Source organism: Schistosoma mansoni, chromosome 4 (genome assembly GCF_000237925.1).
Source record: "Schistosoma mansoni strain Puerto Rico chromosome 4, complete genome".
Lineage (NCBI taxonomy): Eukaryota > Metazoa > Platyhelminthes > Trematoda > Strigeidida > Schistosomatidae > Schistosoma > Schistosoma mansoni.
The window spans coordinates 14,245,871-14,254,757 of NC_031498.1; positions in this window are offsets into that span (position 1 = coordinate 14,245,871).

Below are 8,887 nucleotides of genomic sequence, written 5' to 3' on the forward strand. Positions count from 1 at the left end.
CAAACCAAATAGAATAAAATTATTAATGTTGATATGACTCATATAGAATGTTAACTTGGATCTGTATATATGTTAAATGCAAATTTAAGATCTGCGATCAGAATAAATATGGGTCAGATAGGATGAGAGATATAGTAGTGCAATTACAATTCAATAGAGAGGAAGACTGGATTGTGTGAAAAATTAGTAAGACGTACTAAGGAGGGATCAATGAGAAGTGGATGAATCATGTATAGGGGAGATTGATAATGATGTTTAACCAATAATAATAATAATATCATATTAACATTAATAATTTTATTCTATTTGGTTTGACAATCCTAAATCTACATGCTTCAAACGATGTACTTTGCCTTTAACCAGGCCATTTTTTCGGATTATTAATTTGGTTATATAATTGTAGTAACTGAAGAGAATTGATCGAAAAGAATATTCTTTGTTCAAATATTAGTCATTTAATACAATGGGGATCCTTAAACGATAAAATTAAATCATAAGTGAATTATGAATTTTATACATTTTTGATATTTACTTACAAGATAAATGATTATTTGATATTTGAAAAAAAGGAAGAATATAAAGACAAATCTAGAGTACTAATTTTGTAGTGATGATATGATAGATCGGTGAAAGCAAAAAAAAGTAACCATCGCGCAAGTAATAAATTGACTGGCTCCATGAGGTATTTCCTGGAGTTCTAGTGAGAAGCAGTGATCAGTGGAGTTCAACCAGGTCTTTTGGGAGATATCAACTCACTGAAGACATTGGTGAATGGTTGCTCAACTTCGTACTAAATTGGTGTATTTAATTATTAAGATTTTTAAAAAATTACATACTTTAACTAATGTATTACTGCTAATAATAATATTAGTAGTAAACTATGAATACATTCAATGAAGAGATTTTGATGTAAGTGAATAAAACTACATATACTCATAGTCATTAACTCATTAGTAACAGGCATAGAAACGTTTTTTTTGTAAGTTATGATCTGTTGTCTTGATATAGTTAGTAGACAGTAACTCATAGATGATATTTCTTTAGCGTTGAGCTGCATTAAAATTTATTTGAAATTGAAAATGTAGATCATTTGATTTTAAACCAGTGGTTTAAATGCATCATTCTCGACACAAGACTTGTAGATTTTGTAGTAAGAATTATCCTTTGGCATGATGTTCGGATGACGAATATTGCGGAGTTGCGGATATATTTGATTATGGTTCACCTAAAAATAACTACTTTATTTTTCAGCCAATTTTATTCTAAATGAACATAGAATGATCGCGTATTCGTCTGAAGAGTAGAGCAATCATTGAACCAATAAATATTATTTGCTTATCACCCGGCCAGCAGCAATATGATCTATACTGCTATACTACAAGTCAACTGAAATTGAGTATATGAACGATCGGATTCCAGCTAAGTGGTCTAAATGTGTCATCTTTAAACAAAGACCTATAGATCCTATAGATTTCTATTTATTAATGAATGTGGACTCCTAGTGTATTCTAGACACGAACAAACTAGTTGTATGATTCTGTTTGGTTTCCCTAAATTATTGTTATTTACATCAATTAGTCATGAAAATTGCCTTGAAAAGTATCTTGCTGAAATCACGGCGCAGACTTAATCCTTTCCTCCCAAAGGTATCTAATGAATGTTTCTTTTACTGGAAAGTGAAAAACTAACTTCATTATTGTTAAGTATTTTGTCACAAAAAGTATTTAATAATTGGCGTTCCACTAAATAATATCATAGAAAATATACACTAGCACAACGTGAGAAGAATCAGTCAGGACAAAATATGTTTATTTCCCCATCAGTTTTAAAATGTTCAATCTTTACCAATAATTACGTTACTATTTACCGCAATCACATGAAGACAAGGAATAATGACGTGATCTCATTTAGAAGGCTTGGACTAGATGGTATACTGACTGATGTTTAAATGGGGAGACTAGCTATCCAAATTAAAGTGTGCTGTCCGAAAGATTTGTGATTACTTAGTTCAATTTAACAAGAAGTCAGTTAGATCCATTACAGAACTGATCTAGTAATTTAAGAAATAACCAGTGGACATTGACGAACTTTTTAATCTACACCTTATGGTAAACATTGTTCCTTGTACAATGGATAACGCTTTCATCATTTTATTTCACAAAATTAATCTGATCTAATTCTTGCATTGATACATACTACACTAATTCATTAAAGATATATTAGAATAACTGAACCAAATGACTATCTACTGATTGTTACATACGTGTATTGTAATACATCATACTTCATTAATAATTACATTTTTTGTACGGTTCGTAACACAAACACCAATGCACTTAATCATTAGAGCAGATATCTTGACAGTGCTACGATCGTTAGATGAAAATATTATATTAGATGACGTGTAATCTGAAAATTCCTTTCTTCATTTTAATATCAAATGAATTATTGCATGTGGTGTAACACTAAAAAGGGATTTTCACATTAAAACCCAACGCTATTCACTGATTAATGTTACATCAACATAGATACTAGATATATACTGTGATCTTGAGATATTTATATACTATACATTTCTTTTTACATATCTAATCAACACCAAAGGTTGTAGTACAAGAAAAAAAACAAGCTACCATATGATGATTGATTGTATTTTTGATACAACTCTCTAGAATCCAAATTCACGTAATTAAATAGCTAATGGTATTTCATATGCTTACAGTCAAAATGAAACTATTCTACATATGTTATGCATAACTGACATTAACATAGGAAAGAATGAAAATAAATAATAAGCATAAGTTTACAGAAAGAGAGAAATATATATATAGAAAGAGTGATAGACCAAAATAATTTTTATTCAGACAACTATATTTGTAATCTATCAGATTTAATTTTTCTAAAAGTTATGTGCTATACAGTCAAGTTACCAATAGTTTCTGTATAATGGACCCATATCTGAGCAAATTAAACTTTTTTAAACTAAATAGATAACACTCATATTTATTTGTATCATCACAGTTATTAATTACTAATGTTAATTATTTACTGATTGAAATAGTAATATTGACATGTTGTGGTTGTACTTTCAACAAGTAATAAACTGGTATCTGAAAGCTGACAATTTATAACATTTCAGGAAAGAAAATTATATCAATATAAATGAATGAGTAATGTTTACACGTTCACACGTCTGTCTTGGAACAATGAAGAAAGGTCTTTATTAGTTACCTAAAATAACAAGATATATTGTCCAGTAAGAAACCAAAACTTCAAAAAAATGACTAACTCTAATCAACATGTTGCTATGTAAAAATAGTATGCCATGTATGACATTTTTCTGTCCGCTCCGTTGTTAAATAAGACGTTTAAAAGAATGATTTCTAATAATAAGCAAATAAATTTACTTTCAGTATATCAAAATCCTGGTGAGTGGCCTACGCTCCTCCACAAGGGGCAATTGGCATAAGTAAGTAAGTAAGTTATGATATCCGAATGAGTAGAAATTTGGATCACTGATATTTCGTACCTCAACATTAGTCACTTTTTCAGAGTGAAAAAATAAACAACTGAAATTCTTTCTACTCAGTGCTCAGTTTAGTTGAAAATATCAAGTCCAACCTCGATGTTGATACGCACAAAATATTTTCTAAATATCGCTTACAATTCGGCCGTCAAAATTTGGCGGTATGTTTTTTCACTCCACATGTTCGGCTGCATTACGTCAAATGTCCCAACTCAACTTGTGCTCTGTTGAATTACTTTGCGGTAGGCTGAGAAATTTCCATAGAGCGGTTGCTAGGTAAGTTTTGTATTTTCGAAGCTGTTTAAGAAGTTTTAAAGATATATACTGTTTAGTCAATTCTATAATCCATGCTTATTAAACTAAATTATCTATCTGTGAAGGGAATCTTTATCCAAGAACAGTTGGTTAAGCTGCAACTTATATCAACTGTTAAACTATAAGACTGAGAAAGCCTTATTAAGAATATAATGATATTAAATGATTGCTATATCCGAACGAAGAATAAATGAGTAGTAACTGCTAGGAATTATTTATGAACTATCATTACATATATTATTGGATAATTAATAAGGAACTGGACTATATATATATGTTTTGTGGTTCGATAAGGTCTGGTTTGCTTGATTATGAACTTCGTATGTCTGAAATATATTATTCATACAGTGGAGGCTGAGGTTGTGTTCTAGACTAAATGGGCGGGGCTAGGTGAGAAGAACTATTATAGACTCAGAGTGGACTCTAGGCTTCTTGTGCTCGTTAACGTATCATTGATTTCGCACGGGGTCAAGGTCGTATAAGCCAGTGTTCTAATTGGCGACCTTGTCACATGATAATTAACAGGGCATAAGTCATAACAGATTAGATGTGTTGTTGCTCTATGTCTCTTACGAAAATGCCTACCAACTTCTTTTTACATTCTGCAGGAAGGGTTTATACTTATATCAGTTACACTGTAATGTAATTAGGTGGTCGAAAGAACTATAACAACTATCTATTTGACATAAAAAGCCTAGCGAACTGAGTGAAAATATCTATAATTGGTCAAGTATTCTTTGTGTTAGAGTCATAAGTGATATTTATCCTCCTCTTAGGTTTGTCAACATATCGAGCAAAGAAACTGAAAGCTTGGCTGTTACGATGTACAACAATACAAGCATAGAAATTAGAAAGTATCTGGATAGCAATAGTGGATAATTACATTATATGAAGCTATTTCAATACGTCCGTAATTTTCAGTTTGAGGTAGTGGAGATTGCTGATTTTCAGTCAACTCATGAACCGATCGATGTTAGACCACCATTGAAAACCTGAAAGCGCTGGTTGGCCGCTCCATCTTAGTATGGGGCCTCTCAGTGGTATGCATCCACGATTCCGTGTAATCGGTTCATGATTTCAATGACGTCCGATATTAATTTACGTACATCGATAATTAATATTGTCCCGGATTTATTTATTTTAGTGAACAATATTTTGTATGGATCTATTAAGAAAGAATTTAAGATCAAATTTAATTGATTGGATTTGTACATTGAGTGTACATATTAACAAAACGACTATCTACATTGTTGTGACCTTACACATTGCTAGCTAAGTACCAGCTTATGTAGAAACAATAACTCCTGAAATAGTTTACCACAACTGTTTATAGTAAGTCTGTGGATTGGAAAGTAGGCCTACTTGCTGTCCTGTAATTAAAGTGCATTTATAGCTAACCTGATGGTATAGAAAGATGAGAATCATGTTTTATATTTCTAATCTATATAACGTATATGTACTCGATATGGTATCCGTCTAGTTTATTGAACAAAATGTGATCGCTGAGGCTCACATAAAAGTGTATATTGATCCTGTCAGGTATTGTATTATGCCCTGCCTGATTATATTCTATTTGTCACCTCTTAAATATTGACAACATTACGTTAAATTCTGGTATATTTTTCTTTATTTTCTTTCTGTAGTATTTTATTCTATACTCATCTTGTTTTAAATTTCTTTCACTCCTTAGATAAATTGTTGAATTCGATGGAGTGATTCAATATAATCATGCCAAAAATATGTGTAATAGCATTGCCTAAATAAATAAACTTTTTCAATTATGAGATGGATGTTGGCTACCAGTGGAATCGAGGACGCGAGTTTCGTCCTATTTGGGACTCTTCTTATAATGCTTGTGACTTGAGGCATTGGTGAGACAATCGCCATATAATGCACATATGCCAATAAGAGACTGATCAATTGCAGTCCTACACATCAATGGGAAGATTCAAACAACTAATACAAGAGTGAAATTTTCAATAATGTTTTTAGAATTTTGGTTTCATTACTACGGATAAAGCACAGCATCCTAGAACGCTCTTTTTGTATTTAACTATCTGTATACATAGTAGCAAAACGATCTAAATATACTGAAGTGTTATTTAATAATCCATACGTACACCTAATAGAAAAGCTATTTACCTCTACCTAAGCATTCGATTATTCCACTTTTTTAATTGCAGTCAAATTAACTGCATATGGACAGTGCGCATTCATATTCGTTGGCTTAATGATTTTGACTGGATATTAATAGCTGACATAAAATAATGGATGCACGTCTTTATATTAGTACACAGCATTGTAATTAATGTCACTAGTTGAAATTACCCATGTAAGGATAACTCTACGAAAAATAGTTGTTTAAGCTGTAAATCTATGACGAGTTATTACATTTGTAAAGTAACAAACAATGCTTAATGGTTTGTCACTTATTTCATTCATGGTCAGACTCAAGGAACCTGTAAAGAAAGATGCAAATGATCATATAGGATACGATGCGTGAAGGACTCTTACTTATAAATAAACCTTACAGCCGTAAGTTATCGAATTTTCATTTAATAACCACAAGTGAAGTAGTAATTCCGGATGACTATATATTGCAATCCGCCTACAAGCCTGTGGTGACCAATCATGAAATCGATGAATAGAATAGAATATACGATGCAGTCTGTACAAGCCTTTGTATCATTAACTTAGCATATCCGACACTACAGACGTTTAACGCAAACTTAGTTTTATCTCCACATGTAAAAATAAAGTCCATAATGAATTAATGTAATAAAATATTGTTATTTGGTAACAGAATAAACGATATCTCTTCAAGGATGACTGACAGTTTATGTAGTCCAGTTGTTGCATTAAGAATGCGGAAAAATATAAATAAAGTTTACTGGACATACTAGATGGATGCATCCTCTCACACTTCGACAAGACAAACATCACCGTACGTGAATATTCATTGTTGTCTTTTATAACCAGCTGAAACAATATATAACTATGTCCTTTAGATTGGTATAACTGTTATACATAGTTTTCTCTCTTTCTATTGTAGTAGAATTAGGAAATCATTTTCATGTTCCTATTTTTCCAAGTTTGCTGAAACACATTCACAATATCTGGTTTGCAACATTGTTATATTCACTGTACAATTTTCCAACGTTTTTCAATTTCTCGACCACCCGACGTAAAATTCCACAATCTGACAAAATATATAAGAAACCACATATACCTTTGCTGATTTTGTATCTTGGACTTATGCAATCATTGATTTTAATTGTTTTATTGTATTTTCAGTCTATTTAACTTATTATTTCAGTAGGATCAGACCGAACACTTATTGTTAAACTCCCTATTTTCAATGCATCCTCTTTTAAGCAATTAAGTCAGTCAACCTTAATTACGTACTTCTTGTTAAATGCATAGTTATGAATGGGTTTATATTTGGGCATAAAATATCTTTTGTGTTAGTGTCTGAATCTAAGCATTGATCGACAACCAGCATACCTCATTCCAGACGGTTTCCGTAATGTGGATAAACTCAGTACATTAGAAATCGAAGTTTGAAGCATTGTAACATAGAGAATAACAACTAACATTTTTTCCCATAACGTTTTTCCACAGCTTCATGACTAACAGTAAGAAATGTTAACAGGAGCAACGTTTAAAGCACTGTAAAGTACCTCAGCAATTTAACAGGAACAAAACACACATTCCAACTAGCCGCGGAAAGAATCCAGACAATAAATAACGACTTACAAGGTTCATGTTAAGCAGCGAAATCGAAAATCCAAAAAGTGACTTCCATACACAGTTAAAAATATGATTTTCCATAAGTACGGAAACTGACCTCAACAAGATAAACAATGGAACACATTATTCGTTTCATAAAACTAATACACCAACATTATAAACTCAGTTATTGATACAAATTTTGCAAATATAGAGATTAAAATCTGTAATGAAACTGGGAACTAAACAAAACAAAACGCAGAACGAAATACAGCATCCATAATGACCTACAATGATGAAAAGACCAGTTCACATTCCTCCTTCAGAGTACTGATATGATCAGTTGCTATGATGAATGGCGGGAACATGCAATGTAATTCCACTCCAAAAAGCTAAATGTGAAAATTTAAGATTAAAACACAATTATATGAACAATAAATTCTCATCAGGTTCTACAATTATATATCCAAATTAATCATCCATAAAATTGACCAAGTTTAAGGCAGAGTACATCATTTAAAATTGTAACATGTGAATCAAGGAATGTTTGTAATATAAAATAAAATCATTTATACCAATCAAAGTTATTATTCGAAAATCAAGCTGTTGCTACGTTGCATAATATATAAAAAGAGAAGAACGAACTAACAAAATATTTTGATGAATGGTCAGTAATATAGTAGTTATGTAAGAATCAAGAGACGAATGAAGAGAATAAGTAAAATACAAAAAATGGAAGGAATAAGATAATTGTTTACCGAAATTATGCTACAAACTCCGCTATACCGATGGCCAAGGTAGCGAGAGTGGTTGTACAAACTTCTTTTGGATACAAAGGTTCGGTTTGTGGATATGAATTGCGATGGCTTCAGCTATGTGCAATAGACGAGCTCGTAAACCATGTGGCAAATTTGATGGAATATGGTAGACAACCTTAAAAGCTTTATTCAGTTCAACCTGATGATCTGTGTCCACCAAATGAGCGAGAATAGAACTCTTAATCAACTTTACCTGTCCTTTGCTCGATTCGTTCCTTTTTATTTGTCAAATGTCAAAATGGGAATTTTCACTATATTGAAAATCATTTATGTTGGGATGACTGAAATGAAGTGTTAACCCAAATCAGTTTATAAAAAAATGAAATTGTGAGATATATAGTCAGAATAAATATAGTTGACATGGGGTGAGAGAGAATAATGGAATTACAAATAAGAAATTACGTAATAATAGAATAATATGAATAAGGTCAGATATAGTAGATAGGAGTGGATGCTGAATAAATCTCTCTAAAAGGTTAGCAAGTGTAATAATAATAAT